Source organism: Geotrypetes seraphini, chromosome 1 (assembly GCF_902459505.1).
Source record: "Geotrypetes seraphini chromosome 1, aGeoSer1.1, whole genome shotgun sequence".
Taxonomy (NCBI): domain Eukaryota; kingdom Metazoa; phylum Chordata; class Amphibia; order Gymnophiona; family Dermophiidae; genus Geotrypetes; species Geotrypetes seraphini.
In genome coordinates this window covers 439135458-439157331 of record NC_047084.1, presented here as the reverse complement: position 1 = coordinate 439157331, position 21874 = coordinate 439135458, and the positions used below count along the sequence as shown (strand labels likewise).

General features: G+C 40.3%; 1 protein-coding gene across 7 annotated transcripts in view; it reads right to left on the bottom strand.

Annotated features, from left to right (window-relative positions):
* The window catches only part of LINGO2 (leucine rich repeat and Ig domain containing 2), a 2394831-nt gene that overhangs the window by 1892234 nt on the left and 480723 nt on the right, over positions 1–21874 (bottom strand). For 4 of the 7 annotated variants that reach the window (XR_004536917.1, XR_004536918.1, XM_033919828.1 and 1 more), the window contains exons 1-2: positions 7045–7225; positions 3384–3475 (exon numbers count right to left, since the gene is read on the bottom strand). The gene's annotated coding sequence lies outside the window, so the exon portion shown is untranslated. Of the gene's footprint in view, positions 1–3383; positions 3476–6833; positions 7226–21874 lie in introns of those variants that run through there. The other 3 variants (XM_033919804.1, XM_033919821.1, XM_033919813.1) reach the window with 2 other exon arrangements.

The window sequence follows — 21874 nt, the reverse complement described above, 5'->3', positions numbered from 1 at the left end:
GCCAATTTTAAACCTCTAGCTGAGGGAGACTTTCTACTTTGGTAGCACTGCTTCTCTGGGTTTAGAGGTGACAGATTGGGATCTAGACCCAGAAGTGTCACGGCGTGTATTATAGCCATGTCTTTTGTGTTTCTAGCTGTAATTCATGCTATAATCTGTCATTAAAAACAAATTACAAGATTTATATGAATTATAGTAGTTTTGGGGAAGAAAAGGCATCTCCCCTCCCCTTCTCTTTACTTCATCCAATAGCTCTGGCATGCCTATGATTGACACACCGCTTATGGCATTGCTTTTTCCATCATATACATACATTTATGCCTCTTTCATGGTGTATTCTGTGTCTGTGCTAATTACTATCACCATCTCATGTAAATTTAGCGAACCTTCGATACTCTCCGCCAACCTCATTTGCATGCACAATTTTATGAGAATGACTCACATTTTTAAATCACTACAATAACGGTTGTAACAGTGGCCCATCGGTTTTTACCACAAAGTTTTGAGAATCTATCCCTAAGTCAGCACCTCTTCAAGGTACTTTTCTATGTTACTAAAGTTAACAGCCTCTGGAAGAGCGTTCCAGTTTTCCACCACTCTCTGGGTGAAGAAGAACTTCCTTATGTTTGTACGGAATCTATCCCCTTTTAACTTCAGAGAGTGCCCTCTCGTTCTCCCTACCTTAGAGAGGGTGAACAACCTGTCTATTCCCTTCATTATCTTGAATGTTTTGATCATGCCTCTTCTCAGTCTTTTCTTTTCAAGGGAGAAGAGGCCCAGTTTCTCTAATCTCTCCCTGTACGGCAACTCCTCCAGCCCCTTAACCATTTTAGTTCCTCTTCGCTGGACCTTTTTGACTAGTACCGTGTCCTTCTTCATGTACGGCGACCAGTGCTGGATGCAGTATTCCAGGTGAGGGCGTACCATGGACCGGTACAGCGGCATGATAACCTTCTCCGATCTGTTCGTGATCCCCTTCTTAATCATTACTAGCATTCTGTTTGCCTTTTTTGCCGCAGCACATTGCGCAGATGGCTTCATCAACTAGTCAACCAGTACTCCCAAGTCTCTTTCCTTTGGGTCTCTCCAAGTACCGCCCCGAACATCCTGTATTCATGTATAAGATTTTTGTTACCGACATGCATCACTTTACACTTATCCATGTTGAACCTCATTTGCCATGTTGCGGCCCATTTCTCTAGTGTGTTTATGTCACGTTGCAGGTCCTCGTAATCCTTCTGTGTCTTCACTACTCTGAATAACTTCGTATCGTCTGCAAATTTAATCACCTCACTCGTCGTACCAATTTCCAGATCGTTTATAAATATGTTGAAGAGCACGGGTCCAAACACCGAACCCTGCGGCACTCCACTGGTGACGCTTCTCCAGTCCAAGTATTTTCCATTTACCCCCAGTCTCTACATAGCAAAGCCTTTTTGCTATCCCCCCAAAAACATTATGTTCCATACATAATTTAATGTGATTATTGTATAGACATGGAGTATCTCACAGTAAAGTATAATGTAGCGGGCAAGTCTATAACATGGCATCACTATCTACAGTAAATGCCATACTACTGCAGATAATGAGTCTCTTCCTCAAGAACAGTTACACAAGTGATCCTTATAGAACATCTATACAAACTTGTGTGTAAATGTTGACCCTACCTAAGCTCCTCCCCCGTGATTGTCCCTCTAATGTTTAAACAGAATGCCTTTTTAGTGTGTACTGCCATTTATATGCATAAGTGTATACTTACCTATATAGAAAGAAGTATTCTATAAATTTAAGCATGCAAAGCACTAGCTGCTGTATATGGCACCTATGTTTGTACATAAAAAATGAGTGCTGAGTGCTATTCTATAAATAGTGCTTTGAGTTGGGCACTGCTCATGGAATAGGGTGTAGCACCTGCATCTGTACCCAGCTTTGGGTGTAAGGAGTTATATTAATTGAAACATTGATTTTTTTACTCCGTCAAAAATTTAAAAGACTAGGGGACACTCAATGATGTTACAATAGCAGAAACTATTTTTTCACTCAGAGAATAGTTAAGCTCTGGAACGTTTTGCCAGGTGTTGTAGTAAGGGCAGTCAACGTAGCTGGTTTTAAGAAAGGTTTGGGCAATTTCCTGGAGGAAAAGTGCATAGTCTGTTATTGAGAAAGACATTGGGGAAGCCGCTATTTGCCCTGGATTGGTAGCATGGAATGTTGCTACTTTTGGGGGTTTTGCCAGGTACTAGTAACCTAGATTAGCCACCGTGAGAATAGCCTGCTGGTCTAATTGGACCATTTGTCTGACCCAGTAAGGCTATTCTTAAGTTTTTTTGATGTAAAAAAGCATTTCCTCCTAATTATTTAAAAAATATTTCCATGTGATTTCACTGAGTGTTGCCCAGTCTTTGAACTTTTTGAAAAAGTGAAATATTTATTCACTTTTTCCCATTTTGCACCACTCAGGATTTTGTAGACCTCAGTCATATCATAAAACATCAGGATATGCTTGCCTGAAATCCAGGACCAGCCCAAAACCTCCTATCTGGAACTAGCTAACTTTTGTGTACCCATGCATAATGCCAGGCATTAGTAGTGGAACGAGTCTCCTGTCCTACCTTTGCTAATCCTCTGTCCTTCACAGTCATACAGTTGTAACACCCATACATCTGTTCATTTATTTTTTTTTTCCCTGTGACTAAATCAAATAGCAAAGCCCTCTCTACCTGCGCCTAATCTATTGAGTGTACTGCTATTTTCTTTATTTCTCTCTAAGGCTGATGAAATTTTTCAGTTATCACCTCTCTTTTAACTCTCTTATCCTGCAGCTAACAAACAACTTTATCCCTTTTGAACCTAGGAAATATGTGAACAGAAATGATGCCAATTTCTGTTTTCAGTTTCTTGCTGACATCACCAGCCGTGGCCTTAGGTTTCACTCCTAGTCCTTGAGTGCCACCAACAGATCAGTTTTTTAAAGAAAGCCTTCATGATTACTCGTGAGAGTGATTTGCGTGTCTACTGTCTTGATGGTATTCAAATCTCTCTGATTCATATTCATTAGTGATATCCTCCTGAAGACCTGATCCATTCCTTGAGGAATGAGAGTGAAGTCCAAGGAGCTATGGCAGGGACCTCAAAGTCTCTCCTTGAGGGCTGCAATCCAGTCGGGTTTTCAGGATTTCCCCAATGAATATGCATTGAAAGCAGTGCATGCACATAGATCTCATGCATATTCATTGGGGAAATCCTGAAAACCCGACTGGATTGCAGCCCTCAAGGAGGGACTTTGAGACCCCTGAGCTATGGGATTTAAAAGTGAGGCAAGGTTAAGGTTTTTTATCTTTTTTTTCAACGAAGGGTTCAACATGACTGTTGAAATAACTCACACTTTTTAGTTGTCCCTTGCCAAGGTGGTTCCACTGTGTCTAGCCAAACAGAAATGCAGACTGTTTTCCTGGCCCCATAGACTATAATGGATCTGAAAAAAAGCAAATGAAAACAGATGATTTTCAGATTATGTGGTCATTTGGTAAGCTTGAAGGAACCTGATGAAAATGCCACCATTTGTTATGTTTTACCATTAGCTTTAAAATTAATATGCACAGTGGCGTAGCAAGGATGAGAGGCACCCCTCCCCTGGCCTCATCTCTGCCCCCTCTCCATCCCCAATCACCCCTGCTGCGCACTTACACCCTTCTCTTCCTCGTACCTCTAGTAGTTCACTGCAGCGAGTAACAACTTCAACGTGTTTCTCACAACCCCAGTGGCTCTCCCTCTGACATCACTTCCTATGCATGGCACCCAGAAGTGATGTCAGCAGGAGAGCTGATATGGTTACAAGGATCACATTGAAGTCGTTGTTTGTGATAGTGAACAACTAGAGGTATGGGGGAAGGGAGACCGCCCCCCTCATCCCCCCTTTATTACGCCACTGAATACGCATGCCTCCTCTGAGGGCACCATGAATTCATCTTTCTGTCATAGTATTGTCTGTAGTTCGGAGCTTCCATAAATGGAAATAAACAATGAATTCCACATCAGCCATCTTATTGAAAAACTCTATTAATTTTAGGTCCTTTTACTAAGGTGCGCTAGCTGTTTTAGCGCATGCTAAATATTAGCGCACGCTACATGCTAACGCATCTATTATAGCTTATGGATAAAATTCATCCAATGACAGCAAGGTCGCAGTGATTTTTACTGCTTTACAACTTTTCACTTTAGCAGCCGCATTTAGAGAGTGCGTGTATTCTGTATGGTTTTCCAAATAAACCCGGTGAAGACTCACAAGACTCCTGAGGCAGGCCGGTTAGGCCGAAACATGTAAATGTCAGGTCATTGAGTCATTGGATGAATTTTATGAGGCTTTGGATGAATAAAGGCATTTGGATTTATCAGATGAGTTGAAGGACACTTTTGTTTAGTGCGCACCATTCTGATTGGGACAGTTCCACTTTGGTTTTGTGCATTTATTTATACCTTATAATAGAAATATAAATACAAAATAATAGGCACATGGAAATAAAAGTTGTCAATTTCAAGCCTTATTAATATGCTCATTCAAGTTGTTGTTTATTATTTTTGGTAGCTTTATAAAAATAATAGAATAAATGGGATGGTCTTCAAATGCATTAAATGGTTGACAACGTGGGAAACCATTAAGATGGCTTATTTTACTCTTAACCTGGTTTATTAGTAACTAGGGGCTCCTTTTACAAAGGTGCGCTAGGGTTTTTAGCGCAGGCACAAAATTACCGCACGCTATAGTGCGTGGTAGCTGAAAATCTACCGCCTCCTATAAAGGAGGCTGTAGTGGCTAGTGCACTCTGGAATTTAATGTGCGCTATTGCACGCGTTAAGGCCCTAGCGCACCTTTGTAAAAGGAGCCCTAGGTCTCATTATATAAAATGTGACCTGTACTATAACTGCATGAGTTAGTGAGAAAATAACACATCTTAACAGTAGTAGTAATGTCCTACTCAATTAGATAAGAATCTGTCTTAACTTTCTCTTTGGCCGCTAAGCATTTCACTGTGGGACAGACATCTCAACGTCAGGCTTAAAGTTATCTGCTGAAAATAAGGAGGAGCCAAAAAGTGTTGAGATTAATCTGCTCTTAAGTTATCCAGATAAGCTGACCATAAATTTAGCAGGCCTAAAATATCAAATTTACCATGTCTGGATGTCTTAAACTGAATATAGCCAATGCCATTGATACGAGGGGGGTGCTGGAAAGTTAGCCCAACCAAGAAGAGAATGACATGTATAAGATTCAATCAATGATCTGAAACAATGTCAAATCATGGAAGTTTGTTTCTGCAAATTGCTACTTAACGACATAGGATAACAGTCTTTTGAACTACAGTGGCTAAAATGATGCTCAGAATTTAGAAAGTTGGTTGGTTGGGAAGAGAACTTTTCAGCACCTCCTCTATATGCAAACATCTTATTGAAATATCCAGATAAAGAAGTATTTCTGTTTCTAAACTTCTCAAAAAAATATGAAAAAAAGAGATCTTTCTTGAAAGGGTTAAAATGAGTTAAAAAAAAAAAAAAATCAAACTAGCAAGCAGAATCTCATTTCATGGGAAATATCACTCGACAGGTCCCACAGAGAAAATGAAAACCATTTGCTTCAAAATGGTGTATTTATTTTAATACCAACTGAAGCAACGATCATTGCAGTGCACAAAAAAAAAAGGATTCTGGCAAGCTACAAATGTTTTTAGATTTGTGGGATCTAAATAAGGAAATCATGCATGACCAGTACAATGTACTTACGCTAAATAATACAGAACATAAGCTTAGCAGAGGTTAGCTTTTCCATATTCTCATAATCTAGGTTGAATACTAGCAAATGGGATTTGCTACACACTTTGGACAGTGGCCGCTCAGAAGATTACTATTTGGAATCATCTTTGCCAAGGCAATTTTCCATAACTGTCATATGAAACTGTTCTGTGTCTTGAATGAGTGGAAGTAATAGTTGAATATTTTTTTGTTTATGATACTTCTAACAAAATTAACTTTAACAGTGTACGATCCTGGTATCTTTTTATTAACATACAGCTGACATTTAGGGCTCCTTTTATGAAGCTGTGTTAGTGGCTTTATCACACGTACCTTTTTAAAGTGCGCGCTAACCCCCCCACAGCCGAAAAACTACCGCCTGCTCAAAAGGAGACGGTAGCGGCTAGTGTGGCTGGCAAATTAGCACGCGCTATTCTGCGCGTTAAATCGCTAAATCGGTTTCGTAAAAGGAGCCCTTAATTAAAGCAAATTTTAAGTTGAAGCATACTCTGTGACATCTACAGACTTGGGGGCGTGTCCTGTGCTTCAAACAAGATGGACGCTTGAGCTTCACACTCTCCCTCCATCTACAAGATAAAGTTTTACCAGATCTTGCTAACCTATACTTTCTAGGTTTTTTTCTCTATTACTCTTGCTAGAAATGTCCTCTAGCAAGCAATCTAAGAATGAGTCCTCTGCGGCTCCCGCAGTTGGTGCCAAACGCACAAAACTAGACCCCCCAACTCTGGAGAAATTGGCGTCAGATAAAAAAGCGATTTCATTGACTGATTTAATGCTGGAGGAGCTTCGTGCCTTGAGAGATCTTAACTCCAAGCATTTCGAGATCACCAAGGAGCTTAAGGAAGAGCTGCTGGCCATAAATTCTTGCCTCGCAGCGTTTCAAAGTAGGATTGAGACACTAGAATCCAAGATGGATACTACCGCGTTGGACACCGTGCAAAAACACGACCTGACTGAGAAAAAGATCAAGCGCCTTAAACAAGACATCGAAGACCTGGCTAATAGAAGCCGAAGAAACAACTTACGTATCATCGGGCTTAAAGAACAAATTGATGGGTCTGATATGTCCAAATTCTTAGTGAAATGGTTACTGAAAGTTCTCAACATGGATCCCTCTTTTGTGCCAGAGATTGAGCGAGCCCATCAGGTCCCCTCGCACCTGACACCGGATCAAGCTTCTCCCCGCCCGGTGGTTGCTAAACTTCTACATTTTCCTCAGGCTCTCCAGTTACTCACCGCGGCCCGTAACCATTCAGGCATCCTCATGGACGGAAGAAAGGTCCTCATCGTGCCTGATCTCGCCAAGACAACTGCACGAAAACGTACATCCTTCCTGGCTATGAGACCTTGCCTTAAGTCCATGGGAGCCTGTTTTGGCCTGCAGTACCCCGCCCGAATGGTGATCACCTTAAACAATTCAACGAAAGTCTTTGATTCGCCGGAATTGCTTCAATCTCATCTTGACCAGCTTCAGTCACGAGATCTACAGACTTTAGATGTTCAAATCATATTACAGAACATGCAAAATATAACTTCTATTTCACAGTGTTTAGAATTTAAATGACTGAAAATCATTTTAGGTATTTTAATTGTTTTGCAATGGTTTCTATAAAGTTCAAAATCAGTTACTGATCTATTAAATTCAAGTTTTATAGGTATAGGATGATATAATATGCAAAGGGAATGAATGAAAATATAGGTTATAACATTATTGTTAGGACTAATATTTTGCTCTTTGATCCTATGCTATCTCCTGGATTCTATATATGGAACTTTCAGTGCACACATCTTTTTTTGTTGTTGTTCAATCATTTTTATTGATTTTTAAAGCCTTTTTAAAATCTTTATTAGTTTCAAAAACAAACACAAAGTGCAATAGAACATATGAACAAATGATACAATAATTAGAACTTATATCTAAGAAATAATAATATCACCTATCTAACCCACCTCCCACCCTCCCTGGATGTGTGTAAAATTCATTCAGAAATCAGAGGCTTATATTAGAGATCAATTCTTTACAAACTTAAAGCCTTACTATAAAAATTACTAATTCCAGTTGCAATAGATAAAACACAATAAAAGCATTGCAATGGATTGTGACAATATATACAGCATGTTCCAGAATGTAACCGTATCTTAATATTGGAAATAATCTCACTGGTAAGATATTCTTCCCATTATCACTTCCAGTTAATTTGTCCCTGTGCTAATGTTGGAAAGCAAAGGTTAGGTATGGGTTCTATCTGAAGATTCAAATTCAATCTATGTTTTAATATGAGACCATATTTTGGTTGTTGTAATGTTTCAGCATTCTCTGCCACATACCTGTCATAATTTTAAGTAACTAACAAATAGAAAACCTCTGTTTTGGGCAGAGGTCTGACAACGTTGAAAGAGCAATCCATGAGCCTGGAAGGAGAGTGTATGTTGGGGGGGGGGGCGGGGGATTTTTTTTTTTTTAGGGAAGAAGGATAGGGAGGAAAATCAGAAGGAAGATGGAAGGAAAGAAAAAGGGAGTAATTTGGCTGCTTTAAAGATGTGTGAAAGGGTAGTATAGGAGTGGAAAGGGTTAAGAGAGCAATAGGAGCCAGGAAAGATTATGGAATTGGAAGGTTTGCTGTGGAGAGTGAAAGGGAGTGTAGGGATTGGAGAGTTGGTAACAGGGGGAGAGATTACTAGGAAGAAAGTGCTGGGGAGTTAGATAGGAAGGGATGTTTGGCGGGTGGTGAGGGCAGTGGGAGGATATAGTAGGGTTCTAAGCAGTCACAGCAGGCAAAATAGAAAGGGTTGGAGGGCAAGAGGACCCGTGTCGCTACCTGTCTATGTAGACTTGAAACTGAAGCCTTAAATGTAGGCCTGCAAAATGCTGGCCTACTTTTCAGGTGTCTGACTGGAATGCCAATGTGTGATTGAGACGTGATCGTTGGCCGCTTCTTAGGCAACCACCGATGTCGGCATCCAAAAGAGAATCAGGCCCTTTAGGCATATTTAATAAAGAGGTGTTAATTCCAGTGCATGGAACTGGAAAGGGGGCTTGGGCATGGGTGGGTGTTCTGAAAATTTACAAACACTGTTATAGAACATGCCCAATCCACATCTAAGTTAAGCAAGGGAATTTACACCAGATTTTAGTTGGTATAAATGGTCACACCGTAAATATAGTCATGGGTCCTGCTGCTAAACACTGTTCTATAAACTGTGTCTAAATTTACCATAGCAACTAAAGATTAATATATTTTCAATGAATTTACCACTAGAAATATCAATTTCATTGAAACAAACAATATACTATTTCACATACTCGTATACCTAACTAGTCTATTTCATCTATATTCTATATCAAAGGTGGAGAGATAGCCTCAGAGTTAGAGTGGCTGTATTATTCTGTATTTGATTCACAGCTCACTCATAATTTCAATCATGGGCTACACCACCAGTCACGCTCATTACAAACCCAATTTTCATTTTCTTCTTCTTTTATTTTTTTGAATATTTTATTAGATATCCACTTTTTAAAAAAATACCTTATCTTTAACTACCGTTATTAAAATTCCTAAATAACTACTTTGTTCTGATTGGTTCTGTTTGATCTGAAATCATTCTATTCAATGCAGTAAAAAAAAAAAGGACGCTACCGCCATTTTTTGCAATAGCTACTGGAAGGACTGCAGATCTGGTGGCACATAAGATACGTGCTTCGTCCAACATTGGATAGATGTAAAAGAATCTAATATACAAGGGAGAAAATAAGAATGCTATCTCTCTATCATATATAGCTAACCGTTCCGGGTAATTCCCTGAGGCAGCAGTTAAGGATTGAAAACCGCGAAACACTGGCCGCATTGGAGACACAGTGAAGCGGCTTGTATAGAAGAAGAGAATAAACTAAGTACAATTACAGAAGATTATTGATATTTATTCTGGTATAATGAAAACATGAGAAAAATGAGGAACAACATGAGAATAAATGAATATGAATAAGTGAAAGTCAATATAATAGGCAGTTCTTCATTGTAGAGATTTCTACTATATCTTTCAACATCATGGGAACTACGACAGAAGAGAAATGTATAAAACCCATCTATGAGTGTATGATAAGGAATTTTTACATCAGTCCCTTTACAAAAGATTACGAACAATCAAGAAAATCAATGAACTTATTTATAAGGAATATGGACATTGGTTCTATGAGCTTGTTATAGGAAATACGGACATCAACCTTCTTATAAAGAGATCAAAGGAAATAATTTTTAAGTATTTATTTAGGAGTTTTAATAATGGTAATTAAAGATAAGGTATAAAAAAAGTGGATATGTAATAAAAAAATTCTAAAAAATAACAAAATAAGAAAATGAAAAAATGAAAAAAAAAGTTAATTGGGTTTGTAATGAGGGTGGCTTTTGGTGTAGCCTATGACTGAAATTATGAGTGAGCTGTGAATAAAGTACAGAATAATACAGCCACTCTAACTCTGAGGTTATCTCTCCCACCTTTGATATAGAATATAGATGAAATATACTAGTTAAGTATACGGGTGGGTGATACAGTATATTGTTTGTTTCAATGAAATTGATATTTCTAAATTTACCATGCCATACTATACTGATTCTTGTATCCCGCAAATGTTGACTAGGAATCATTGTGTCTTACAAAATATTAGAAATGAATCAGAGGTATAGACCACATACACATGAATACGTTATAACAGGTCAGTGCAGAGAAGATAATAGATGTGCTTTCAGCACCTTCCTGAATTGGAAGTATGTGATAAGTTGTCATAAGCTGCTTGGAAGTTTGTTCCAGACTTTGGGTCCTTGGAATTCAAAGGTGGTTTCGAATATGACTTTTCTCCGGACCTGGAGGGGAGTGGTAGCTTCTAGTGTTGAATTGTCCTCGAGTCATTGAAGGACTGTAAGACTGGGATAGCAGAAGTGAGTCCAGCTAAGTTATCTCCATATATGGCTTTATAAACCATACATGCAATTTTGAAATAAACCCTACTTTTGACTGGTAGCCAGTGCAATTCATTAAGTAGTGGACTTGCCCTCTTATATTTAGTTTTGTGAAGGATGAGCCCTGCTGCTGTGTTTTGGAGTACTTGCAGTTTCTTAAGGTCTTTCTCTGTGATGCGGCAATAAAGGGAGTTACAGTAGTCCAAATAGGGGAGAACTGCTCAGGCCACTGTCCTGAAGTTTTTCAGGCTTAGGGCCGATCTGATTGTTCTCAGTTGTCTTAATCGAAAGAAGACCTTCTTGACCAGCAAGTTGACTTGGTCTCTCATGGTCAGTTCTGAGTTGAGTATTACCCCAAAAACTCTTGATGTTCTACTTATAGGTATCTGCTCACCCATGTTCAAGGTGATTTCCCATGGAAGTGGTGTGTTTTGGCTGCCAAACCAGAGCACCTTGGTCTTCCATTTGTTCAATTTGAGGAAGCGCTGGTGAGACCATGAATTTAGGTCTTCTATTAGTGTAGGAATGTACTGAATTGTATCTGGCATTGAGTCTTTAGCCAAGCATAGGAGGTAGAGGTCATCTGCATAGGAGAAGGTGTGAACATTGGGGTCTTTCAAAACACAGCAATTATTATCTTAAGTCCTCCAAGTATGCAGGATTTCACTTTATATTTTAATGGGCCTCAGCACCACCATTCCACCGCACTAGTAATTTCTTGTAGCAGGAAGAATTGCATGCTTTTAAAATTTGTGGGAGTCAGATAATAAAAGCGGGGGGATCCTTGAAAAAGCAGTCATTGCAAAACATGTCGAGTCTACCTCTCCCGGGTCAAATTAATTGAAAGTGAATAACTGAAGATAAGAGGTTTTTTCAAAAAATATTGAAATGTATAGTTAAAATTATAGAAATGCACATTTAGAAATGTTAGTTTTGCAAAAAAATAAGAAGTAGAAAATAAGAAGTAAAGGGCCAGTGATGATTCTACACGTAATTCTTCATGCTATGAGAAATTACTAGTGCGGTGGAGTGCTGGCGCTGAGGTCCGTTAAAATATGAAGTGAAATACCGCACACTTGGAGGAATTATATTAGCTTAGCATACCTTGGGATCCTTTTACCAAACAGTGGTAAAAAGTGGCCTTAGCACATCCTTATGCAGGTCTTTCCCACAAGCTAAGGACATTTTCCAATTATCATGTGGCCATTAGCGCCTGAGCCCCTACGAACACCTATTTTGTAGACAGTAAGGACTCAGGTGCTAAACCTGTAATAATCGTGAACATGGAACAATGCCTATGAGCTGATTAGTGCAGAGCACACCCACTCTCTATCCCCAGATTCACCCTAGTGCTAAAAAGTAAATTTTATTTTTTAATGCATGGGTTGTGTATGCATATCCCAAAATTACCATAGGGTGCCTCAGCATGCCCCGCTGTAAGTCATTTTTTTTGTTGTGGTAAGCAAGTGTTGATGTTTACCTTAGCTTTGTAAAAGGGTCCCTTTATTGGAAATACTTTTCTATTATTTCTCTCTTAATCCTGAGTGCTATAAAATGGGTAAAAGAGAATCCATTTATCTCTCTTTCAAAGATTACAAAGAATAGGGGACAGTCAATAAAATTGCTTGGAAATACTTTTAAGACAAATAGGAGGAAACAAATTTTTTCACTCAATGAATAGTTAAGCTCTGGAACTTATTGACAGAGGACGTGGTAACAGTGATTAGCATAGCTGGGTTTAAAAAAAAAGATTTGGGCAAGCTCTTAGAGGTAAAGACCATAGTCAACTATTGAGACAGACTTGGGGGAAGTCACTGCTTGCCCTGGGATTGATAGCATAGAATCTTGCTACTATTTGGGATTCTGCCAAGTGCTTGTGACCTGAATTGACCACACTTTTGGACACAGGATATGGGTTAGATGGACCATTGGTCTGACCAGTATGGCTATTCTTATGTTCTTATGATATAAAGATAGCATTTGGCCTTGCAGCAATTTAAATGGCTTGATGTTCTAGATAAGCAAATTATGCATTTGTTGACCTTTGAGAAATGCATAATTGGCTTTGAATATCAATGAAAATGTAATAGGAGGGGTTGCATATAGAAGCAAAATAAAGAAATAAATTAAACAGAATATCCATGTGAAAGGGAAAATATGAATTCAATGTCACTTGTGGTACATGCAAGTATAGATCTCCGACAGCTTCTTCAACAGCAGCCATAGTTTGTAATTATGTTGATCCTTCTCAGCTTCTGAAAATTCCATATAGATTTTTCACAAATCAGCATTTCATATTACTACAGCTGTATAACAATCATTGGTGTAATAGATTAAGGCTGGAAAATAAGCTTTAGATTATGGCATTTATTTTGCAAGTTCTAGATGTGTTTTAGATGTGTATATAGTGCATCGGCTTTTAGACATGCATGTTGCAAAGATGTCAAAACTCCAAGGGCTCCTTTTACAAAGGTGCGCTAGCGTTTTTAGCGCACGCACAAGATTAGTGCGCGCTATAGTGCACGCTAGCCGAAAAATTACCACCTGCTTAAAAGGAGGCAGTAGCGCCTAGTGCGCTCGGCATTTTAGCGCGTGCTAAGCACATGCTAAAACCGCTAGTGCACCTTTGTAAAAGGAGCCCCAAGTTAACAAAGCCAGAATATGCATTTCTAAAATTCTAAAATGTGCAAATGACAAAGGGGCATAGTCCGGACATGTTTTGAGTGGGAAAAGTGTGAGCCAAGAAGAAAAAATAAAAGACATCTATTTCCCATTTACTCCTGTTCTCTGAGATGTCTAGGTTTTAGGAAAGTGCTCCTTTTGTGCACTCTTGCAATGAAAAAATTAGGAGAGGTCATCCCCTTAATCCCTCAATGTTTCTTTTCATCTCCTCCCCCCCCCCCCAAGAAATGATATAGGCAAAGATAATCGGGTAAAGAACAGCCACACTAGATCAGACCAATGGTCCATCTAGCCCAGTTTCTTGATTCCAAAAGTGGCCAATCTGGGTCATAGTACATGGCAGAAACCCACATACGAAGAGATGCTGAAAGGTTATAAGCCCAACCAACAAAGTTGGGGCAGTTTCCATCAAAGGCTATACACTTAGGGCTCCTTTTACTAAGCTGCGTTAGCGGTTTTAATGCATGCTAGACGCTAACGCCTCCATTGAGCTGATGTTAGTTTTTGACCCGGGGTTAGCGCACGTTGCAATGTAGCGTGCTCTAAAAATGCTAGCGCACCTTAGTAAAAGGAGCTCTTAATCCAGTGATTTTCCACTTTTTATGTTCCATCGAAAAAATTTGGAACAAAAAAAGTGAGGGGGAAAAAAATCACTGGACTCAGGGCTCCTTTTACAAAGGTGCGATAGGGCCATAACGTGCGGAATAGCATGCGTTAAAATGCCGCACGTGCTAGCCGCTACCGCTTCTTCTTGAGCAGGCGGTAGTTTTTTGGCTAGCACTAATCCAGTGCGTGCGCTAAAAACGCTAGCGCACCTTTGTAAAAGGAGCCCTAAGTGCATAGCCCTCAATGGAGACTGCTCCAACTTTGTTGGTTGGGCTGAGAACTTTTCATCAGCCCCTTGTAGTAGCAATATTTAATGCTACCAATCCCGGGGTAAGCAGTGTCTTCCATGACGTCTGTCTCAATGGCATGCTATGGACTTTTCCTGTGAGAATTTGTACAAGCTTTTTTTAAACCCAGCTAAGCTAAGTGCTGATACCACATCCTCTGGCAATGAGTCCCAGAGCTTAACTATTTATGTTTTGAGTAAAAAATATTTCCTCCTATTTGTTTTAAAAGTATTCCCATGTAATTTCATTGAGTGTCCCCTGGGTTTAGTACTTTTTGAAAGAGTAAATAAAATCAATTCACTTTTACCTGTTCTACACCACCTCAGAAAAAAGCAGTACATTCATATCTATGTTGTCGTGTTGTGCCCATTGACCTTTTGGATATTAATGCTTGTGAAATCTGAAATGGATAATCTGGCAGATCCTCTTCTAAAATACTAGTTGGGCTTGAGACGTTCCAACCTGGATATCTCAGTCCCAGTCTGCAAGTCCTTTCTGAAATATTGTATTGCTCTACAATCAATTAAGGACATTCCATTTTATTATACTATTCCTCCAATACATTGACCAGCTAATCACAGTGAACTCAAACAGAAATGGGAATAAAAATGTTAAAAGTAAGGTTAGGGACTTGATATTACTCCGTCATAAAATTACAAAGACTAGGGGGACACTCCATGAAGTTACAGGGAAATACTTTTAAAACCAATAGGAGGAAATATTGTTTCACTCAGAGAACAGTTAAGCTCTGGAACACATTGCCAGAGGTTGTGGTAAGAGCAGATAGCTTAGCTGGTTTTAAGAAGGATTTGGACAATTTCCTGGAGGAAAAGTCCATAGTCTGTTATTAAAAAAAGACATGGGGAAGCCACTGCTTGCCCTGGATCAGTAGCATGGAATGTTGCTATGCCTTGGGTTTTGGGCAGGTACTAGGGATCTGGATTGGCCACCGTGAGAACAGGCTACTGAGATTGATGGACCATTGGTCTGACACCATAGGGCTTTTCTTATGTTATGTTCTTACTCTAGTATTACAGAGTTTGCATTGGTTACCAATTCAGTCAAGGATTGAATACAAAATTCTGTCCAAAGAAAAGATGTGATAGTAGTAAAGACTGCAACATAAACAATATCAGCAACTCATTTCTTAGTATTGCAACGGAAAATGAAACGAAACAAAAATCCATATGAAAAAGGGGGGGGCGTGGGGGGACCCCCCCCCCCCACTTTACTTAATAGACATCGTGCCGCATTGTGGGGGCATTGTGGGGGGTGTGGGGGTTGTAACCCCCCACATTTTACTGAAAACTTCACTTTTTCCATGTTTTTAGGGAAAAAGTTCAGTTTACAGTAAAATGTGGAGGGTTAGGGTTAGGTTAATTCCAAGACATACTATTTGGAGGCTTAAGGCTTGCCCCATCTGTCTTCAACTTGCCAGTATTAATGAGGAGCTCTGCAAACTTAAACAGGAATTGAATACAATTAAAGCAGCTTCCATCACTCCACAAAATCATACCAACTTACCACCTCTACCTCAAAGAATAAAACAGCCCAGGAATAAATGGGTCACAGTAGGCTCAGGAAGACTGCGACATGTAACACAGAAACATCCACCTTCACTAATATTACCTCTACAGAATTCCTTCGCTCCACTAGTGCACTGCGATACTCAGGAAAACAGAAGGGAGGTGGGACTGGAACCAATGAAGGAAACTCAAGAGAACAAGAGCATCCTAAGTACAAATAAAAAAGCCAAAAACAGAAAACTATTACTGTTGGGGGATTCCATCATCAGAGGCATTAACCTTGGAACACAGGGCGAGGAGTCCAAAATAGTGAAATGTCTTCCAGGATCCTCAGCTACCAGGAGTTCCAGGCAAATACTGACTATAATTAAGGAAGAAACTAAGGATTTTAACACTGATGTTGTTATCCATCTGGGAACAAATGACCTGGCCAACAACTCCACACTTGCAGCACAGAAAGCTTTTCGGGAGCTTGGTGAGGGCGTGAAACCTTTTGTAAAGACTTTAGCTTTTTCTGAAATACTGCCTGCATATGGAAAAGGAGAGCAAAGAGTGAAAAACACAGAGGACTTTAATAGATGGCTCAGAGCCTGGTGTCATCAAGAAGGCTTCAGGTACATAGGAGGATGGGGAAATACATGGAAGGACAAGAAGTTATATTGCACTGATGGGCTACATATTACTACAGCAGGAAAAAGAAACCTTGCAGAGAAATTTAGACAATATTTTTCTAGGCATTTAAACTAGAAGGTGGGGGTGGTGTATGTACAAAGGACAATTATAGAGACCACCCCCGGCAAAAGAAAAGATGTGATAGTAGTAAAGGCTGCAACATAAGCAATATCAGCAACTCATTTCTTAGTATTGCAACGGAAAGTGAAACGACACAAAAATCCATACGAAAAAGGAGATTATCGCTGAAAAATAGCTGGAAAACGATGACCACAAATGCTCGCAGTCTAAGCAACAAAGTTAATGATCTGCAAGCCCTGATGTAGAGGCAGATCTAGATATTGTCGCTATCACAGAGACATGGTTCAGTGAATCACATGGATGGGATGCAAATATACCTGGGCTCTCACCGTTCAAATGAAACTAAATGAGACCAAAACAAAACTACTTTGGCTCGGCCCAAAATTAGATCAGCTACCCACCCTCATCCCACTATCCTCTGGCACCAATCTGCAGCTTGAGCACTCTAGCAAAGTCCTGGGAATCATCATTGACTCTACACTGTCCTTCAACGACCACATCAACTCCCTAGTAAAAAAAATGCTTTTTCAATCTTCACATGCTAAGAAAAGTCAGATCCTGCTTCCACCAACAACATTTCGCTGTCCTCGTTCAATCCATTATTCTATCCAGACTAGATTACTGCAACTCCATCTACCTAAGCCTAACAAAGAAAAGTCTTCTCAGACTTCAGCGGATTCAGAACACCGCAGCTAAATTAATCTTCGCAAAAAGCAAATTCGACTATGTCTCCCCGCTTCTGTCTAAGCTTCACTGGCTCCCAGTCATCCTCAGGGTTCACTACAAATGCGCCTGTCTAGCCTTCAAATCTCTTCACGGCATCCTTCCTCCCCTGTTTCCACTATCTTGGCTCTCCTCAAATCCTAACTCCACCAGATCCACTCAAAAATTCAAACTATCCTTCCCCTCTTTAAAAGGCATATCCTATACAGGAAAACTTGGAACATCCCTCCTCTTCAGGATCACCAAGCTGTGGAACAGCTTTACTGCCCATCTTCGGAGTTCAACCTCCCTCCAACGCTTCAGAAAACATTTGAAAACTTGGCTTTTCGCCAAAATGTAACTACTCCCTCCCTCTCCATTATACTAGGTCCCCTCTTTCCTTCCTTTTTACCAAGCCCTTCTTCTTTCCATTGGAGTTCCTTTCTTTATTAATTCCTGTAAACCGTGTCGAGCTCCACTTCTGTGGAGATGATGCGGTATATAAACTTAAGGTTTAGTTTAGTTTTAGTTTAATCTTTTTAGGAAGGACAGAGATGGTCAAAAAGGTGGAGGAGTAGCTCTCTATGTAAAGATCAATATCCAAGCGACCAAAATGCAAGGGACCTGGGGAGAGGAAGAAGCGATATGGATCGCTCTGAAAAGAGAAGATGGAACTTCTAACTACAGGACTCAAGGATCTCCCGGATGGGGAACGGCTGGATAAGTTGCATCTATATTCACTCGAGGAATGCAGAGAGAGGGGGGACATGATCGAGACGTTCAAATATGTCACAGGCCATATCCAGGTGGAGGAAAATATATTTTTTCTTAAAAGTCCCATGGCAACAAGAGGGCATCCGTTGAAACTCAGGGGTGGGAAATTTCATGGTGACACCAGAAAATATTTCTTCACCGAAAGAGTGGTTGATCGTTGGAATAGTCTTCCACTGGAGGTGATTGAGGCCAGCAGCGTGTCAGATTTTAAGAAAAAATGGGATTGGCACGTGGGATCTCTTCAAGAAGGGAGTTAGGGGGTGGGACATTGGTATGGGCAGACTAGATGGGCCTTGGCCCTTTTCTGCCGTCAGTTTCTATGTTTCTAAGTTTCTATGGGTGTAGTCTACAGACCTCCGACTCAATTGCAGCAAATTGATAAGGATCTGATTGTGGATATCCAAAAGTTTGGAAGGAAAGAGGAGGTTCTGCTGTTGGGAGATTTCAACCTGCCGGATGCGGACTGGAATGTTCCATCTGCGGAATCAGAAAGAAGTAGGAAGATTGTGGATGCCTTTCAAGAGGCTCTGCTCAGACAAATGGTGACGGAACCCACAAGGGAAAAAGCGATATTGGATCTGGTCCTCACAAAGGGAGACAGTATCTCTAATGGTCGAGTGGGTGCTCACCTGGGAAGTAGCGATCAACAAACGGTTTGGTTTGATATAACGGCTAAAGTGTAGAGCGGCCGCACGATACTTAAAGTCCTAGATTTCAAACGTACGGACTTTAATGCAATGGGAGAGTACCTGAAGAAAGAACTGTTAGGATGGGAGGACATAAGAGAAGTGGAAAGATAGTGGTCTAAGCTGAAAGGAGCGATAAAAATGGCTATGGACATTTATGTGAAGAAAATCAATAAAAACAAGAGAAAAAGGAAGCCGATATGGTTCTCCAACCTAGAAAATAAAGGCGAAAGAGTTGGCATTCGTGAAATATAAAAAAACCCAAGAAGAAGAGAGCAGAAAGGACTACAGGGTGAAACTGAAAGAAGTCAAGCGAGAAATACGTCTGGCGAAAGTACAGGCGGAAGAACAAATGGCTAAAAATGTAAAAAAGGAAGACAAAAATTTTTTCAGATATATTAGTGAAAGGAGGTAGATGAAAAATGGAATTGCTAGGCTAAAAGATGCTGGGAACCAATATGTGGAGAGTGATGAGGAGAAAGCAAATGTGCTAAACAAATACTTCTGTTCTGTGTTCACAGAAGAAAATCCTGGAGAAGGACCGAAATTGTCTGGCAAAGTTACACGAGAAAATGGAGTAGATTCTGTGCCGTTCACAGAGGAAGGTGTTTATGAGCAACTTGAAAAACTGAAGGTGGACAAAGCGATGGGACCAGACGGGATCCATCCCAGTATACTAAGGGAACTCAGAGAGGTTCTGGCGAGTCCTATTAAAGACTTGTTCAACAAATCTCTGGAGACGGGAGTGATTCCTGGGGATTGGAGGAGAAAGGATGTGGTCCCTATTCATAAAAGTGGTCCCAGGGATAAAGCAGGAAACTACAGGCCGGTGAGCCTCACTTCAGTTGTTGGAAAAAATAATGGAAGTGTTGCTGAAAGAAAGGATAGTGTACTTCCTTGAATCTAATGGGTTTCAGGATCCGAGGCAACATGGCTTTACAAAAGGTAAATCGTGCCAAATGAACCTGATTGAACTTTTTGATTGGGTGACCAGAGAGCTGGATCGAGGACATATGCTAGATGTAATTTACTTGGATTTCATCAAAGCCTTTGATACAGTTCCTCATAGGAGGCTGTTGAACAAACTTGAAGGTCTGAAGTTAGGATCCAAAGTGATGAACTGGGTCAGAAACTGGCTGTCGGACAGACGCCAGAGGGTGGTGGTTAATGGAAGTTGCTCGAAGGAAGGAAAGGTGAGTAGTGGAGTCCCTCAGGCTACTGATTGTATTTATTTATTGATTTTTAGTATTATATACCACTTATATCCTCAGTGGTTTACATTCAGGTATTCAAGCTTTTTCCTCCAATCTGTTCTGGTGGCCAATCCTGTTCATATGTTTGTGAGTGACATTGCTGAAGGATTAGAAGGAAAAGTGTGCCTTTTTGCAGATGATACCAAGATTTGTAACAGAGTAGACACCGAAGAGGGAGTGGAAAATATGAAAAGGGATCTGCAAAAGTTAGAGCAATGGTCTAATGCCTGACAACTAAAATTCAATGCAAAGAAATGCAGAGTAATGCATTTGGGGATTAATAATCAGAAGGAACCGTATATGCAGGGAGGTGAGACGCTGATATGCACAGATGGGGAGAGGGACATTGGGGTGAGAGTGTCCGAAGATCTAAAGGCGAAAAAACAGTGTGACAAGGCAGTGGCTGCTGCCAGAAGGATGCTGGGCTGTATAAAGAGAGGCATAGTCAGTAGAAGGAAGAAGGTGTTGATGCCCCTGTACAGGTCATTGGTGAGGCCCCACTTGGAGTATTGTGTTCAGTTTTGGAGACTGTATCTGGCAAAGGACGTAAGAAGACTTGAGGCAGTCCAGAGGAAGGTGACAAAAATGATAGGAGGCTTGCGCCAGAAGACGTATGAGAAGAGACTGGAAGCCCTGAATATGTATACCCTAGAGGAAAGGAGAGACAGGGAGATATGATTCAGATGTTCAAATACTTGAAGGGTATTAACGTAGAACCAAATCTTTTCCAGAGAAAATAAAATGGTAAAACCAGAGGACATAATTTGAGGTTAAGGGGTGGTAGATTCAGGGGCAATGTTAGGAAATTCTACTTTACGGAGAGGGTAGTGGATGCCTGGAATGCGTTCCCGAGAGAGGTGGTGGAGAGCAAAACTGTGACTGAGTTCAAAGAAGTGTGGGATGAACACAGAGGATTTAGAATCAGAAAATAATATTAATATTGAACTAAGGCCAGTACTGGGCAGACTTGCACGGTCTGTGTCTGTATATGGCCATTTGGTGGAGGATGGGCTGGGGAGGGCTTCAATGGCAGGGAGGGTGCAGATGGGCTGGAGTAAGTCTTAACAGAGATTTCGGCAGTTGGAACCCAAGCACAGTACAGGGTAAAGCTTTGAATTCTTTCCCAGAAATAGCTAAGAAGAAAAAATTTAAAAATTTAAATTGAATCAGGTTGGGCACACTGGATGGACCATTCGGGTCTTTATCTGCCGTCATCTATTATGTTACTATGTTATGTTATTATCAGGTAATTTATGGGGAGACTCCTTTGTACCTGAGACAGCTTTAGAAACAGTATACACCTTCTAGAAATTTGAGAAAACAATTCAGAATGAAGTGGTTGATTGATGCACTAAGTGAAACACATTATAGGAGAATATAAGCAACAGTAATTTATGTTGTTGGTCCATATCTGTGGAACATATTGCCAGGGCTTTTAAGATTATGTAATAATAATAATAATAATAATTTTTTTCTATACCGCCATAATCTTGTGACTTCTAGGCGGTTTACAGTGAAGAGAGCTGTACAATCAGCGAATTACAAGGTAAGAACAGGTAGGAAGTAACTGAGTAGTCAGTGATTACAGGTTACAAATAGGTTACAGTATAATCTTAACATGTTACATCAAAGGGGCTGGATGGTCAGCGAATTACAGAATACAGATGGTGAGGAAGACACTGAACATTCACGTGAAGAACAGAGTACTATTAGTGAAGAAGCGTAATATCAGCATGAAAAGAAAAGCTTTAGAATGGGGGGGGGGGGGGCGTTGTCTGGCTAGGAAATAAATCTATTGAACAGAGCGGTCTTGATTTCTTTCCAAAAGGCGCCATAGGTCTG